The sequence below is a fragment of the Rattus norvegicus genome, chromosome 7 (assembly GCF_021556685.1).
Source record: "Rattus norvegicus strain SHRSP/BbbUtx chromosome 7, alternate assembly SHRSP_T2T, whole genome shotgun sequence".
In the NCBI taxonomy this organism is placed as follows: domain Eukaryota; kingdom Metazoa; phylum Chordata; class Mammalia; order Rodentia; family Muridae; genus Rattus; species Rattus norvegicus.
Window position 1 is genome coordinate 141,975,911 of NC_141540.1, and position 17,459 is coordinate 141,993,369.

Here is a 17,459-nt window from a genome sequence, read left to right on the forward strand (position 1 = left end):
CACTGTCTGCCTGGAATACTTTTCTGGATCAATTCCTTGTCCTGAGGTCCCAGCTTAACCTCACCTTCTCAAAGTTTTTTTTTTTTTCAGTGCCCCCTGGAAAACAGTTCCTGTTCTGCTATTCTAGATCTCAAACCCCTTTGTTCATCTTCCTTATGGTTCTTTCTCTAGCTTGATAATTATAGTCGCTTCCTGTATCGATATTCTTGACTCTGTCTTTTGCCATGGTTGGAGCAGGGTACAAAGCCTTTCAAAAGGTTGCAGCTCAGGACTGGGGCATGGCTCAGGGCCAGAGACTTCACGTGTGAGGTCCTGGGCTCAGTCCCCAGCCTGGCAGAAATGAAAGATGAAAACCAACTGTGAGTCAGTAAGTGAAACCCCTGAAGGGGTTCACCCATGCCCTCCCTCCCTACACACACAGCAGGGCTCAATAAAAGCTCTAGAGTGTCTGAGGACCATGTGCCTCCTGGGCTCACAGCTGGACGGGGCAAACACAGGCTCTGCACCTGTGAGCCCTGGGGGTGGGGCGAGGCAGCCCCTCCTCAGCTTCACCTGCAACTGGCATCTATGAGCTCCTCTTACAATGTCCCTCGGGGCTGGGCGGTGGTTCCCTTGGTGGCACCTGCAGCTCCCCTCTGTGCCTTTTCTGCTTTGGGAAGAAAACAGCTTCTCCGAGCTCTTGTGTTTGAACAGCTGCTCTGCCTTGAGGTCCAGCATCCTTAGGTCTAGGTCTTTGTTCCCAGAGCCCATGGCTGCCAGGGAACCAGCTGCCTGGCACAGGTCTGCTCTTGCAGTGTGTACAGGCTTCCTGGGTCTCTCTTGCTTTCCATTCCCTGGGCAGGTTCCCAACCCCAGCCTCTTCCTACCGATCTGCCAAGCATCTGGTCTTGAGGGCGATGTCAGTGCCCCCCGCCCAGGCTGAAAGGCCTCCTACTCAGCTGGTCTTCTACACCCAAGAGAGGGGGAGAGTGGTCCAGGGTGGGGCCGGATCCCACCTCTCAGCTGATGGATGACGGCACCAGCCTCCCTGCCGTGTAGGTGGGTGACAGGGAGTGACTAATGTGCCAGCTCTGTTGCTAAAAATTAACCCAGGGATCGTGCTTGGCGGAGGGGGCGGGGGTGTGTAGGAAAGGAGCAGGCACTGCAGGGTTGTGTCGTCGGTATTCCCCTGCCCTGACTCCCTCCCCTTCCTATCAGCCTTCTGCTCTGCCCAGGCTAGGAGGGGCCCCCAGAAATTCCAGAGATCCACTGCAGGTGTGCACATGGTGGGAAAAGACACAACCCTCCAGATGGGATTCTGTCTGAGGTGCCCATCTCCTGCCCTCCTCCACCTTGTGGCAGAGAAGGAAGGGTTTGTGGAAGAGGGGTGTGTGAGGCCAGGGTCAAAGAAGCGGTGAGGACTGGGTTGAGACTGTAAACATGTACGCCTCACTCATGGGAGGAGAAGGGATAGGAGAAGTAGACAGAAAGTAGATTTGAAAGAGTAGGCAGGGTCTGAGAGGCTCCTGATCACAGAAGGAGGATATTCTGTTAAGGAAGATCAAATTTCCCCGTGAATGAGAACATTTCTATCAAGGTAGGGAGAGGGGTGGGTTCTTAAAACTTAGTTCTGGGGTACAGAAAAGGGCCCCAGCATGGAAAAGGACTTTATCGGCACATAAAAACATGTCTGCTGGGAGAACTGACTCCACAACACTCTCCATTCCCCCAGTAAAACCACACCAGAGAACTTAAGCTGGGTGACAGCCAGAGAGGTGAGACCTGGGAGGTACTTTCTGCTCTCCAGCCAGCTGGAGAGATGAGAGAGATACAGGATTCCACAAACCAGGTTGTCTGGCTGGGAGGCCGCCTGGTCCTGCGTTGATGAGATGGAAAGACCCAAGGGGGAGATGGTGCGCTCAGAGATAACAGGGTGCTGACCCCTGGTGGTAGCCCCAGAGCATTGCGCCTCTGGGTCCTGCCCACCGAGCATCCTCTCCCCTGTGGTCCTTTCTGTCCTGCTCCACACTCCAAGAATCTGGAGCCTTCCTTGTCCCCTAGTCTTTTATTGGAATCACTCTGATGCACTCTTATCTAGTCCCCACTGCCTCTCCTATGTCTCATAGCTCACAGGCGATCAAGGGAGGAACCACTAATTCGCCTCTGACACCTAACTCCGGGCCTGGCATTGAGTGGGAGACTGGAGCAGCTCTGTCGCTGTGGGGAAACAGATAACAAATCTGAGATATTGAACTCACTTCACTTCCACCAACATAGTTGGCGCCTGAGACTCCCCGGACTTCACTGGTCAGTGTCAGAGGGACGCTTGCTAACCAGCCAGACACTGCAATTTCTACCCTAAGGAGAGATTTCAGCCTCAGCCAGTCTTCCCTTCCTGGAGGCTAGCCCTTCAAGAGAGAAACTGCAAATTTATACAAAAAGTAAAAGTTATACAAATGTTGCCTTTGAGTCTCTTTCCCAACAATTCCTGTTGAGAGCTCCTGGTCAGTTCCTGTTGAGAGCTCCTGGTCAGTGTGTATCACCTAGATTCACCCAGATTGTCAGGTTCACTCAAAAAGCTCGTAGGATGACAAGCCCGGACTGTATAGTCACCACAGGACAGTCTGAAATTCTCCAGATTCCTCTCTTACAGACGGTCAGCTCCAACCCTATATTCTCTGGTCGAACAAGTACTATCTCTGGTGATTCAGGTGCTGCAGAGGATGTTATCAGCGCCGATGATGGCCCCTCCCCTTTCATGGTCCCTCCCCCTTCATCTCCCCTGCTGCGGTCCAAGCGCTCCTGCCCTAGCCTGCTGCATTTGAGGTTTTTTCAAAGTACCCTAAAGCTGAGTACTATGCCCCTGTAATTCCAGTTACTCCGAAGGCTGGCACAGGAGGGCTCTGGAGCACAGGAGTCAGCTTGGCAATATTGAAAAAACCTGATGATGGGGTTAGGGAGGAGAAGGAAAAAGACCGGGCCTACTTATTATCCCAGTATTTTAGAGGCTGAGGCAGGAGGATCTCAAGTTTTAGATCAGCCAGAGCTGCACACTGACACCCTGCCCCAGAAAGCAAGAAAAGTACAGAACTCAAAATCAAGAAAAAAACACGGGATATTATGGCAAGCGTGTATTGATGGGGTTTTGAATATAGATTATTCTAGATCCACATTCTAGATCTAGAATCCATTCCCACCAGCACCGTGAACCCCAAGTATTGATAGAGCTAGTGAGGTATGTCTTCCCTGAGGAGTGGGAGACCTTGGAGATCTCTGCCTTCCACTGGCCCGGAACCCTTCCATACTGCTGGATGAAGTGCTTGTAAGGCGAAGATGCCCCTGGAGACTCCCAGTCTCAACCAGTTGGAGGCGAGCTGGTCACACCTGGGACCCGCAGGGGGGCTGGGTGTTGCCAGTGCTCGGGGTGGGGTGAGGAGGTGGACACAGGAGCAGAAGCTTGTAGCAGGTTGGGCTCATTCGTAGATCAACAATTAAACGTCGGTAGAAATCAGACTCCAACTACTGCTGGAGGTTTGCGCCCCAGCAGCCGAGGGAGAGATTGCAGGGCTGACATGCTAGTTCTGGACCTGGTTAAAGTGGGATGGAATGGAGAGGCGGCACCCCAGTAGAGTCAGCTGGGCATCGCCCTCACCACCTTCGCCTGCTCTAGGACTGAGAGAGAGGCTGACGGCTGAATTGCAGAGGCAGGCTTTTTCCTGGAGGCGGAGCGCCGCCACGAGCAGGGTGTGGGTGGACATGGGGACTCTGCCTAGTGTTCTACAGGGAGCTGGGAGGGAAGCAGGTGGCGGCGCCCAAGTGAGTAACCGCCGTCCCACAGCAGCCAATCTCAATGCCTCAGAAGTCCGGGAGATGAGACAAGGCCCTCTCCGCCTTTGCTGGTCCCTTCTTGCACACCAGGGCTCTCTCACAAGTCGGGCTCTACTTGCACACGCCTTTGAACACCCAGGACCTCCTTGAACACTCAGGACCTTCTTGCACACCTGGGTCCTCTTTGCCCACGTCCACCCCACTCCTCCAGCTTGGCTTCCCACCTCACAAACATCGAGTTCCCTTGTGGGGAGAGCCTTCCTCCCACTTCCAAGCTCCAGCCTGGAGACACAGGTCTCTCCCTACCCGGGAAGGGGGTGCAGGCGAGGGTTGTGGTCCCCGCCTTCTGGCAGAGCGGCGGAGCGGCGTCGCCCTCTGTTGCCACATTCGGGTACTGTCACCTGATCACCTTGTCTCCCGGGCCCCTAGGGAACTTCCGGGCTTCAGTACTTTCTTGTTTCTTTTGAGAGGGAGTCTCACCACACTATCACGGAATATATCGACCCCAGTTTGTTTTCTTTTAATATATGTATTATGTTTTATTTATTTGTCTAGCATATGTGTCTAGGCCACAGGACAGCCTGTGGGAGTCAGTTCTCTCCTATCACCAAGTGGGTCCTGGGAATCAAATTCAGGTTGCCACACTTTGTGGCAAGGGCCCTTCCCCACGGCTGGTCATCCCATCAGCCCCCGCGGCCCCTTTTCTAAGCATGTAAGTCGGGTAAGTGCAGCCGTTTGTATACGTGCTATTCATATTCTCTCTCTCTCTCTCTCTCTCTCTCTCTCTCTCTCTCTCTCTCTCTCTCTCTCTCTCTCTCTCTCTCTCTCTCTCTCTCTCTCTCTCTCTCTCCCCTGCCCCTGAGAACCTGGTGCAGGCGGGCAACTTGCACAGGCTGAGGTGAAGCCCTGTACACGGCTGCCATTCCAGCCCATTGTCCTGAGCAGGATTGGTCTCCAGCCAACGGAGCCCACGTGGTGCTCCTCCTCCTGTACGGTCAAGGAGAGAAAGGGCAGGAGGCCTCTTTGACCGGGCTCTCTTCCCAGCTCTGCCTGGCCTCGTTGTTTTTCCAGTGCACTGGGCATTTCCCTGCCACACGGTTGTCTGACTCTCTCTCAGCCCCTGTCGCCTTGGCCCAGAAAGTGACAAAATCTCTCATTTCACCCAGGTCCGGCTACTCTGCTGCCTCCTGGAAGCCATGATGTGATGTTCTTGGTCTTTGGACAATCTGGTACTCTCACCACTCATTATTTTCTGTGCTCTCGTACTTTTTATTAAATGGTATTCTATATAGAGAGATTTTTAATTTTTTCTAGATTCCTTTAATAGAATGATGTATTTCCATGAAAGACCAGGGCTTTTTAAAGACCTGGAATTCACCTGGGTAGCACGGGGTGACTTCAGTTTCTTTGTTTGTTCTGTTCTGAAGAGGTCTCATCTGGCCCGCCTGGAAATCGAAAGGTAGAGCAGGTTAGATTTGAACTTACCAGGTCATCATGCCTCTAGTGTGCTAGGATTACAGATATGTGTCACCACACCCAGTGCTTTGTATGTGTGCATATTCATGTGTACACATGCCTGCGGATACACCTGCACATGTATGTGTGAATATGTGGAAACCAGAGGTCAATGTTGTGTCTCTTTCTCAATTAGTTTCTCCATACCCCATGCCCAGGACTTTTTGAGAGTTTCGTTTGACCTCTCTGGTTCCTAAGAGAGGCCCTAGCACCCCATAGGCCTTGGATATTTTGTTTAAACCATGAGTAGATAGAACCACCGTTCTCGCTTCTAAAGGCCAACAGTACCACGTATGGCCAGTAGAGGGCACTGCCACACAGCTCCTGGTAAGCCTCCAGGTGCTTTGAGAGATAATTTCAAAGCCCATAGGCACTTCTCTTCTCACTCTGGGAGTGTTCCCAGTTCTGGAACCAGTAGAAGCTCTCCTCCCTCCCCCAGCTAATCTGTTCTGGCAGCTTGAAGCTGGCATGCCCTGGGCCATATCACCCAGAAGCAAGCTCCGGGTGCCTGAGGTCAGAATACCCTGCTTGGTGACTTGGACACACCCCTTAGCAGCTGATGCTTCTAGACAGATCCCACCCTGTCCCTGGCTCTGCAAAATGACAGCAGTCCCCTGAGCGCGCTGCTAGCTCCCAGGTTTGCTGTGAGGTCGGAACAGAAGTGTTTGGTAAGTGTTAACATTAGAGAAAATGTAACATACACACACTTTCACTGTTGGGAGGCTAAATGAAGGTGGGTTTATGGAAGGGATTAAGGTAGCAAGGGAGAAGGAAAGTTAAAAATAACAAGTGCCTTTCACCAAGTGCTTATTAGGAGCCAAGGCCCAGGAAAGTGATCTGAAGATATTGTCTAATTATAGCCAACACTTAAACAGTGCTGACCTCGGGCCAGGAGCCGTCTCATGCATGCAAACCGTTCAGATCCTCATGACTCAGGGGAGAAGGTGGTATGCCCTGATGTGCTTCTACTCAGGAAGGTGAGGTGTGAAGTTGTTGGTTTGTAGACTACTCGGGTGAGAATGGGGCGCTGGCGTTCGAACCACAGTGATCTGGCCCCTGGAATGGCCTCTGAAGATATACTTGCACCTCCTTATAGTAAAGCCCATTGGAAACACATCACGAAGGGGTATTTGAGTCCAGACTCCCCTCCTCTCCACCTCTCGCACCATACCTCTCGTACCCACAGGAGAAGGAAGAGCTCTGGGAACTGGCACAGGGTTCTCCCAGAGCAGCAGAGCAGAGCTTGGGGGAGGGGGTTTAATGTGTGGGAAGGGAGGATGGGCTTCTTCCGGGCCCAGAAGTAGGAAGTAGGCTGACAGGCTGTGTAGTTCCTCTCAGTGGCTGATTCCTTTAGAGCCTCTGCTCCTTCTGTACTCTGCGGTGCTACTCTCTGACTGGAGAAGGTGAGAACAGACCCATCCCTGCCCCAAGCCCCCCTCCACTCATCTTCTACTTCCTAGCCTGTTACATAATCTGCACTCCGTCCACACGTGGAAATAATCACGGCTCAGCAGAATGGGCTCGGGGGCATGATGAATGGTCTGTAGGATCGTCAGCTGACGGCCAGCTGCTCCTGAAGTGACCTGAGGGACTGCCATAGCTCAGGTTCCCAGCCCTTCCCGGGAAAGTGGCCCTGCCTGGTGTTCAGGAAAAGTCCTAACTCAGCTCCGTGTCGGGGCGTTTATGGTGTGAGTGCCTGGATCATCGTCTTGCTTACAGTCTGCACACCCAAGGCTGCTGAGAGCCACCCTGAGTCCACCTGCAGCATCCTAGAAGGCCAACAGCCTGGTCTGCCTCTACAGGAAGCCCTTTCTCGTCCTTGGAGAGGCTCATCAGCACATCTGGGCACTAGCCTCTTCTGGGTCTTCTGCCAAGGGTTTTCAGGTGAAGAGAAAGGGAGCCAAAGACACCGGGCAAAGGGATCTGGAAAGACATGGTAGGGGCAGAGGCCTGAGGCCCCAGGATCCTGCAGCTGTTCCAACCTATCCACTGTAGCCCACTGAGTCATGGTGTTGTGACTCTGCCCCCCCATCCTCAGGTATAAGTACCCACACACTCTGATGCCCACTGGTGAGGGGAGAGCCAAACACATGCTCTAGGGATCAGGCACAAGCCTTTATTCCTGAAAACCAACTGGTTTAAGGTGAGCTGGGTTTCAATCATCATACGTAATGATTATGGCGAGTATGACCACCTTTCTCTGTAACTTTTAATATCTGTCAAGCCCGGTGATGCATGCTTGTAATCCCAGTTACTCATGGAGCTGAGGCAGGGGGATTAGACATTCAAGGCTTGCCTGGGCTACAGAGTGAGTTCTATCCAGGGCTCCAGAACCTGTATATAGACTCTGTTTCAAAGTGAAAAATAAAAAGACTGTGGCTATCGCTTAACGGTAGAGAAAAATAAATAAACAACCAAATAAGGCTGAGGGTGTACTCAGTGGGTAGAGCACAGGACCCCTCCCACCTCTGGTATCTGCTCACCCCCAGAGCCTGCCCAGGCCCAGGTCCTGCCCAGTACTCCGCACCTTCCTTGGGAGTTCATAGGTCCTGGATTTTCTGAGTACAGCTCAAGGCCCAGAGGACACGGGCCCCAAAGGTAAGCCAGGTTCCCTAAAAGGAAACACCACACTGCCTTCACGGGGAAGGACTTGGTCTCCTCTGCCTGCATGACTCCAGGCACTCCCCTGTGGGGCCTGTCAGCAGTAACCAGAGCTGGCTCAGTGACTGAGAGCAGTAGGAACATCGTTTCTTGGCAACCGTGGACAGCACACAAGATCCAGCTAATCACCGGTACCAGCAGGTCAGTCCTCCCACAGGCTCCAGAGCGGCCCCTGCTGGCCAGCAGCAGGAGTCATTTCTACCCCAGCATGCCTTAGGTTCTACCCTGAGCTAGAGGCTCTTTTCCCTTCTACTTCCTGTTTCCTCAAAAAAAAAAAAAAAGTTACATATATATTATATATATAATTGGTACTTATGTACAATATATAAAATATAATTAATTATATAATACATAAAATATATTGTGTGATATATATGTGTGTGTGGATACATATGTGTATGTGTGTGTGCGTGCGTGTGTGTGTGTGTGTGTGTGTGTGTGTGAGAGAGAGAGAGAGAGAGAGAGAGAGAGAGAGAGAGTTTTGCCTGAGGTGGTGGCTAGTTTTTATGTCAATCTGGCACAGGCTAGAGTCATTTTGGAAGAAGAAACCTCAACTGAGAAAAGACCCCCACCAGATTGGTCTATAGTCAAGCTTGTGGCCAATGTCCTTAATTAGTGACTGATTTGGGAGGCCAGTGTTTTGTGACCATCCTTGGGCTGGTGGTCCTGGGTGTTATAAAAAAAAAAAAAGCATGCCAAGCAAGCTGTAAGGAGCAGCCAGTAAGCAGAACTTCTTCATGGTCTCTGCATCAGGTCTTCCCTCCGGGTTCCTCCTCAAGTGGCTTTTGTTCACAGTGTTTTGTCACAGCAATAGAAACCCCAAGACAGCCTGAATGTGTGTGCATGCAACTTATGCAGAGGCAAGGAGAGGCTGTCAAATCCCTTGGGTTTGGATGTGTACACAGTTGTGAGCTGCTATGTAGGCACTAGGAGTTGAACCTGGGTCCTCTGGAAGAATAGCCCACTCTTATGACTGAGCCATCTGTCCAGCCAGCCATAGGTCTTGCTTTTTTTTTTTTTTTTTTTATTTTATATATGTGAGCACACTGTCACTGTCTTCAGACACACCAGAAGAGGACATCAGATCCCATTACAAATGGATGTGAGCCACCATGTGGTTGCTGGAAATTGAACTCAGGACCTCTGGAAGAGCAGTCCATGCTCTTAACCCCTAAGCCATCTCTCCAGTCCAAGGTCTTGCTTTTTATAACATGTTGAAATCTATTAAGCAAAAATTACAATTATTTATTTTCTGGCCCCATCTCTGTAGTAAGACATGGAAGTCAGAAAAAAACCACTTCAGCTTCCTCTCTGGGAGGCAACAGCAGCCACAATGTGCCTGCGAGGCCACAGGGGCAGCATGTGAACCCTGTGGCCACAGTGTGCTGGCCTCGGTGTGCCTGTGAGGCCACAGAGCCCCGAATGTGAACCCTGCCTTGTTTCTTCTTAGCATGTGACAGCTTCTTGGGGTCACAGTTCTCTCTCTCTCTCTCTCTCTCTCTCTCTCTCTCTCTCTCTTTAATTTACTCTATATATGTACACCACAGCTGTCTTCAGATGCATCAGAAAAGGGCATCAGATCTCATTACAGATGGTTGTAAGTCACAAGCTTGGGTTTGAACTCAGGACCTCTGGAAGAGCAGTCAGTTCTCTTAACCACTGAGCCATCTCTCTAGGCCCTCGAAGCCTGTATCTTATTCTGTTGCTTTAAGGAGCCATGCTCTGGCCCAGTTCTGTCTTTCCCAGGTACTGTTTCTTCAGTTTGGAATCTTCCCCCTCTGTTTAAAAGATGATTCATGGGGGTGGGGATTTAGCTCAGTGGTAGAGCGCTTACCTAGGAAGCACAAGGCCCTGGGTTCGGTCCCCAGCTCCAAAAAAAAAAAAAAAAAAAAAAAGATGATTCATGCTGGACATAGTAGTGTACACCTTTAATCCTAGCACCCAGGAGCAGAGGGAGATAGATCTCTGTGAATCCCAGGCTAGCCTGGTCTACAGAGTGAGTTCCAGGTCAGGCAGGGTACATAGTGATATTTTGTTTCAAAAGCAAAAGCAAAACACTGTTTCCATAGAAGGACACGTTGTATCTCTCTCTAAATAACAACCTGCAGTTAAATGTCCCATTGATCCACAAAGAGCCTGGACAGAGCAAAAGCCTGAGGGGAACTGGAGTTCACTCTCATCTTGAACTGAGCATTCACTCCATATGGGGTTCCTGGTCCTTCAGACTCACATTGAGATGCAAGTCGACCTTCCCTGGGCCTCCTGTTTGCATATAGCAGATCATGGGCATTTTCTGCCCTTCATCTCCCCCCCACCCCAGTTTCCTGAGGTACTTCTGCAAACCTCTATACTCACCTCTATCCTTCTTATCGATTTCAGATATCCCAGGACTCCTGAGTTGGCTGTTTCCTTCTTCGTGGCATCTTCTCACTGGGGTTTGACCTGAGCATTCTGGGAAGCGTGGTTCAGCTTTTTGAACCTCGCTATCTCTCTTTTCTTTCTCCCTTCCTGCTTCCAAGTGGTTGTATTTTTGGTTATTGTTTAAACAAACAAACAGAACCCAAACGAACAAATCCAAACCGTAAACGTCTACTTATTTTACGTGTGTGAATTTTTGCTTGTGTGTGTGTGTGTGTGTGTGTGTGTGTGTGTGTGTGTGTGTGTATGTATGTATGTATGTATGTATGTGCACCATGTGCAACCCGGGTTAACTGAGGTTAACTGAGGTTAACTCCTGGACTGGAGTTAAAGACCATTGTGAGGACCCAAACCCGAGTCCTCTTAGAGCTGCTGGAGCCCTGGACAGCTGAACTAGTTTCCCAGCCCTTCTGTTTTGCTTTACGCCGGGCAGGATTTCTTGTAGCTCAGGCTGGCCAACTCCCAAGTTAACCACGCCTAGCAGTTAACTTCATTTTTGCACCATTGCTTGTGTGGGTCTAACGGAAAAGCGCCTAAGAATTGAGGACATTCACCTTTAGTCGCACTCCGTGCCCCTCGGGACTGGCTGGAACAGATTTAGATGCCAAGTCTCCAAACCAGCCGCGCTACAAGTTTCCACACACCCCCACCCACCTTCTACCCGGGCCAGGCCACCCCCACCCGGGCAATGACGTCTATTTGCATACACCAGAGCCAAAGGAAGCGTTGGCTCAACGACGATTTGCATGCTCTCACGCCATTGGCTGCGAGTGCGGTGCGGCAGCCAATGGCTGCAGCAGTGTTTACAGCGCGGCTTGGGTGATGTAATGGAATCCTGGCTCGCCGGCCGGGCTCCCTGCGGACTGCGCGGTGACGTAGCGGCTTCCCCGACCGCACCCGGCGTGCAGGGGCCGGCGCTGGCAGCTGGGGCATGGCTCGCCCAGGGCTCGGCTTTGCTTCGTGGCCCGCCGAGTTTCTTCCGGCTCGGTGTTCCGGTGGCGGGACCTGGGGAGGGGAGCTCGGGCCAAATCCGGTCTCCGGCGAGGTGACAGAAATTTGGAATCTGACACCGGAGGATGACCGAGCTCCAGCTCCTCTGGGAATGCAATTACGGACTTCGCACTTTGTCAACCACGCATCTCTGCAGCCTTTGCTGTTGTTGACGAGTTTGTGTGTTGGGGGGGGGGTGAGGGCGGTGATTTTGTAACTCTAAAGTTACAGAGGGTTTTGATGTGTTTTTAATCAAGAGCCCTGGTTTTGATTTGTGGGAAATCTTTCTTAAACTTCCCTCATTTCCGGCCTGGTGACCTGGGCCACTTTCTCATGTTGACCCAGATGATCCTCAGTGACAACAGATGTGGAAACACTTGGCGAAGCACCAGGAAGTAAAGATGGTCTTTCTCTCCACCCCCATTCCAGTGGCCTTCTAGAACCCTGGGATAGTCCCTCGGATAGTCTTAGGTGACCCTGTTTTTTTGCCCTTCAGTGTATGATTAAACCTGGGGAGAGGCGGGGGACCCCAGTCAAGTAGTTATTGATCCTGAGGCTGAGGAAGGGACCTATGAAGGGAATCCCCTTTACAGCCCCAGGCACATTCTGGGTGAGACCTAGGCAGGGGAGTCCCTCTGGGCCCAGTTAACCCCTCCACATCCTCTCACCCAGGCAGGGAGGATGTGAGGTAACATCGTGGCTCCTCAACTATGGGCAGCTGAATCCAGGTCACCAACTGCGTTAGATGGCCTTGGACCTTGTGGCTCACCATGGCTTACTGTTTTTCCACCCTTGGGACTTCTATCCTGTCCCTGTCTCGTACTCTTGAAATTTGAGACAGCCTAACCTCCATGGGGTGTTCTCTCCATTTCTAGGTTTGTCTTTTTCTCACTGTACCCTGCATTCTCTTCCTCCAGGGTGGCTCTAGGATTGCCCCTCTTCCCTCACATACCCTTCCTTATTGCCAAGTCAACTGGAGGCCTCTTGCCTGGACTGTGTAGATGTCCCCTCATAGTAAAACCAGCTCTTTGCTGCAGGGCTGTTTGTCTCCCTGTCTTAGGAACCCTCCAGAGTGTGGGTTAGTTCTAATGAGGACTACTCATCCCTAACTGCTCCTAGAAGTCCAGCCTTACAAAGGACTGAGTGGTCTACTTGCCCCCTCTGCTCTCCTGTCTGCAAGAGGAGCTGGGAAGTGGTCCTGGGATTTGAGCAGGGGATGATTGTGGTGGAGGAGGGGGCACCATAGTGAGTGCCTTCTGGGAGTAAGTAAGCCAGACTGTGAGGCTGCTTGGCCACTGACTAGCTAAGGAAGCCAGTTAAGGGAGCCACAGTGGGGCTATTTATAGATCTGTTGTGACACTTAAGAGGTTACCATGCTCTATCTGTGCAGCTCCCCCCCCCCACCCCCCGCCTCAGGCACGAAATAAACACTGGCTGGGCAAAGCTAAGCTAAGCATTTTTTGCAAGGACAGCTCCAAGACAGGAATCCCAGCCCTGGCACTCCCTCAGAGTCCCCTGAGTAGACACAGCAGATCTGAAACTGCCTGTCACCCTCCTGCTACATACTTTAAGTCTGCTATCAAAGACACTGTCTTCATGAGGCTGCTGTGAGACAGGTATGTAACCGTGTGTGTCTCCAAGGAGGAAACAGGAGCACAGAGTAGGGCAGTCACTTCCTTGGAGTCCCACAGCTGGGGAAGAACAAGGAGAGCCAAGAATCCCTAGGTGGTGTCTGTGTCCAGGGTTTGTCCACAGCTGTTCAGATCACCCAGTGACCAGGGTCCATCACATGTCACTTGGGCCTCCAGCCCCTCAACCACCTCAGCCAGTCTCTTCAGGCTGTCCCAGAGCGTTAGCGTTTCACACGTTGCTATCTGCTTTATTATAGAGTAGATAATTGAGGCAGGTTGGGCTGAGAGTATTTATAGAGAGACCTCTGTGGGCTGGAAGCCTCCATGGAAAAACTGCTAGCGGCATCTTTTTTCCATTCCTGTCTAAATAAATGTATTTCTCCTACACAGGCAAATATTTTAGAATGTATTTTCAAAAAGACTCGTGGAAAAATAAAAAAGAGGGAGCAGGGCAGTGCGTTCTTTCCAAAACCCATTGGAAAAGAGCTGCCAAGGCAGGAGAGGCCGGTCTGAGGCTCCCTCACTCCTGGTCGCCGTTGCACCTCAGTGTCTGCCTGCTAATGGATGTGCTGTTTGAATATGGGAAAGAAGAGGACCGATTCTGGGATTTTAAGACAAACCAGAGGTTCTAGGGTTGGCTGTGAAGGAGCAGAGAAAGGGGTTTTGTTGTTGCCTGAGTGTCAGGCAGCTTCGGAGAAGGACTTCTGGGAGTGGGAGAAGAATGTGAATGTTCATCAGGAGTGAGTGCTCTGGAGTGTGGGGCCTCCTGAGGAAACAAGGATGCTGAAGGGATTCTTGACCGTGTGGGTCCTGGCTAGGATAGCTGCTGGTAGAACAGGCACAGAACAAGACCAGTGTGAATAAATCCACACTCTCAAATGGGTCCTCCTTAGCCACCTTCCAGTCTAGCAGGGTAGATATGGAGACACAAAACCAGCTTACCTCTTAATTTTCCCTGTCCTGTCCTGCTTGGCCTGGGGCTTTATTTTGTAATTGTTTCCTCTGAAATTGAAACATTTCATCTGGGAGGCTCCTTTAGTAGGAAGAAAAGGCAACTTGAAATAGTTTCAGGAAGTCCCTGAAACCGACCAGATTCACTAGGCCCCTCCCTCCTTCTTAAAGGAAGTGAAGCTAAGCTGCAAAGGCTTTGAGACCAGCCTACTGCCTGAAAGAAGCAGAAACCAGCAGTGGGTACCTGGAAAATGTTTAGACCAACAGGGGCACCTGGAAGGACAATTTCCAACATGTTGAGTCACCTGCAGGCTGTGCAGTATTCTCCAGGTTCCCAGCTTTGTGAGCTGTCATCCATGCTGGGGTGGGCTTTGATGATGCAGCTGTCTTTGAGTTGTTTCTGCTTCTGCAAGTGATCCCTCACCCATATTCCTGTAAGAAATTTTAATAAAGCTCAATGGTTCAGCTGGGGGAGGGTGGCATACTGGGAGCAGGGAGGCATGTGGATCTCTGTGAGTTCAAGGCCAGCCTGGTTTATACAAGAAGTTCCAGGACAGCCAAGGTTACACAGACCCTGTCTAAAACGTCCAACTCCCCCCACCCCCTCCTGCCAAAAGCCAAACGAAACCAAAACATAACAACGACAAATACCCTCATGGGTTCGCCAAGTTGGATTTTGGTGGTGTCAGCACTTTGGTCTTTCATGGGTTCTCTATCTGGGATGAGTAGACATGCGTGTTGTGTCCCCCAGTAAAAGTTTTGTTACCCAGCGTAATTGGCACCTGAACAGGACACAACCAAACCCACGAGGGGGAGGAATGAGTGCTTAGTTTTGGCTGTGGGTTGCAGGGCCAGCAACTGAGGATTGAGCAGCCTGAGGAAGGAACATCTGCAGAGGAAATTTTGATAAAGAGTTGTCTGGAGGGAGCTGGAGAGATGGCTCAGTGGTTAAGAGCACTGACTGCTCTTCCAGAGGTCCTAAGTTCAAATCCCAGCAACCACATGGTGGCTCACAACCATCTGTAATGAGATATGATACCCTCCTCTGGTGTATCTGAAGACAGCTTCAATGTACCTAATATATAATAAATAAATCTTAAAAAAAAAAAAGAGTTGTCTGGAGATCAGCGATTAAGAGCCCTGACTGCTCTTTCAGAGGTCCTGAGTACAATTCCCAGCAACCACACGGTGGCTCGCAACCGTCTATAATGGGATCCGTCTATAATGTTCTCTTCTGGTGTGTCTGAAGACAGCGACAGTGTACTCACATAAAATAAATAAATAAATAAATCTTAAAAAAAAAGATAGAGTTGTCCATGGAGGAGCCCTTCCTCTGTGCGTTAGGGAACCTTTGTGCCGTGACAGCAGTTGCGTGCTTCTCGCTGTGGATAGTGAGATATGCACCTATTTCTGAGCCACTGGGAGTCTTTTAGGGGAGAAATCCCAGCAGTCAACATCTGTGTTATATGGCACACCCGCCTGCTGAGTGGGGTCCACCATGTGAATATGGAGAAAGTTAAAGGTTTAGAGGAAGATTTGCCATCTCTGAGACTAGTGTACAAGAGCCCAGGCTGTTGGCAAGCAAGGGTAGAGGGTGCGTGTAGTTAGAAATGCATCCGAGGTCAAGCAGGAGCTTCGTTGTGTAGAGTTGCAACAAGAAAGAGATGGGGTAGCATACCCCAGTGTTAGCTTTTGATCTGATGAGAGGGAGAGAACAAAAGCATTGAAAGATGCCTCTCCAGTCCAACCGTCAGTAGGAAACGAGGGGAAATCTAAGCCAGCAGGCCAATGGGGGCATTAACGATGCTACAAAGGCAGAGACTAGTGTGATCAGGAAATACTCATCCCTCAAACTGTCGGCATTAGGGAAGAGTTTTAATCGAGCAAAGGATGATGACCCCGTCCCAGCCTGACTTGTGAGGCTCTGGAACATGGAGCAAACAGGATCCGTCTGACTTGCCGTGGAGGCAGGAGAACGGAGTAATAGAATTCCTCAAGCCTCCTTAAGGCAAAGACTGAGTGGCCCGAGACAGTGGGAGGGAACGCAGGCTGTGGTAGACAGGTTTATCAAAGCCACTGGGGACACTTGTCTCCATCTCAGGTCCCCATAAGTCACAGGGCCTAGAGGATCATATACTAGGAACAGACACTGCTGAAGGAGTAGGAATTAGAGGAGTTGTGTTTGAACCCCCATTCACTGGGCTAGAGGGAACTACTCACGGAGGAAAGGCTGATCCAGTGGGGACCTCGAGGCTGGTGTGGAGCATTAGTGGCTTTGCTGAGTCTGTTGGCAGAGCAAGATCTTTATAAAACAGGAAAGGCTTTGGCAGATCTCAGTGGCTTAGGGCAGCTGCTAGCCAGAGTTTGTAAACCGAGAGAGTATCCTAGAGGTGAGGAGAGAAAGGTAAAGCAGAGGACGAGGTTTGACTGGGTTACCCTGGAGACAGATGTGATGAGATTTGTGTGGAACTGGAGTTCCTAAGGAGAAAACTGATAGGAAGCCAGATCGTGTCTAAGGAAGGCCTGAGCCTGAGGAACAGTGCAGAGAACACACCCGTGACAGAACAATACAGGTGCAGATGATCAAGCCTGTCCCAGGGGTAGGTAAATTGTCTTAAGGTTTTACCGCTGTGAACAGACACCATAACCAAGGCAACTCTTATAAGGACAACATTTAATTGGGGCTGGCTTACAGGTTCAGAGGTTCAGTCCATTATCATCAAGGACGGAGCATGGCAGCATTCAGGCAGGCACGGTGCAGGAGGAGCTGAGAGTTCTACATCTTCATCTGAAGGCTGCCAGGAGAAGACTGCCTCCTGGGAAGCTAGGGTGAGGGTCTGATAGTCCACATCCACAGTGACACACCTACTCCAACAGAGTCACGCCTTCTAACCTTGCCACTCCCCTGAGCTGAGCATATACAAACCATGACAATAATTATCCTCCTAGACCAAGAGAGTATATTTACCTCCATCAAAAGGTTATACAGGTGGTAGAGCGCTTGCCTAGCAAGCACAAGGCCCTGGGTTCGGTCCTCAGCTCCGAAAAAAAGAAAAAAAAAAAAGGTTATACAGGGGTAGAGATGGTTTGCACAGTCAGGAATGCCCTAACAACCAGGTATGGTGGACGGAGAGTCAGCATCTACAGCTATATCCACAGTGCCAACCCAGAGCAGCTCTGTCCAGGGAGCCAGCAGGTACATCTGGGAGAGCCTGGCCTTGTTCCTCCTTGACCCTGAGTATGAGCAAAGTAAGTTCAGGCCCACTGAGTTTATCAGGTATGAAGTAGGGAGATCTAGGATATGGAAATCTAATGGCTCAGAGAGCATGACCAAGGATTACAGAAACCAATTAAGCCTTCAATCCAATTTAAGGCCCTCTCCACAAGATGGAGTTCACATTTGGTACTAAAGTCAGGACAAATCCTGTGTCCGGGGAGGTCAAAAGTCCTAATAGGGAAGCAGCTAATTCTGTTTTACTAACTGCT

General features: G+C 50.7%; 2 long non-coding RNA genes across 5 annotated transcripts; one reads left to right on the forward strand and one right to left on the reverse strand.

Annotated features, from left to right (window-relative positions):
• Positions 1–4,252: 4,252 nt before the first annotated feature.
• LOC134479787 (uncharacterized) lies at positions 4,253–10,562 on the forward strand. Of its 4 annotated transcripts, XR_015626051.1 has the most exons (9): positions 4,253–4,528; positions 4,974–5,036; positions 5,892–5,990; positions 6,198–6,299; positions 7,042–7,206; positions 7,361–7,465; positions 7,812–7,920; positions 8,001–8,124; positions 10,363–10,562. It is a non-coding gene; the product is annotated as an uncharacterized LOC134479787 (long non-coding RNA). The 4 variants fall into 4 exon arrangements; XR_015626052.1 differs by lacking the exons at positions 7,042–7,206; positions 7,361–7,465; positions 8,001–8,124; positions 10,363–10,562 and having other exon boundaries at positions 5,762–5,990; positions 6,183–6,299; XR_015626050.1 differs by lacking the exons at positions 4,253–4,528; positions 4,974–5,036; positions 7,042–7,206; positions 7,361–7,465; positions 8,001–8,124 and having other exon boundaries at positions 5,812–5,990; positions 6,183–6,299.
• On the reverse strand, positions 5,056–11,049 carry LOC134479786 (uncharacterized). Its single transcript, XR_015626054.1, has 3 exons — positions 10,956–11,049; positions 10,339–10,491; positions 5,056–5,252 (listed from the first exon to the last, which is right to left on the reverse strand). It is a non-coding gene; the product is annotated as an uncharacterized LOC134479786 (long non-coding RNA).
• Between the last annotated feature and the right edge of the window lie 6,410 nt (positions 11,050–17,459).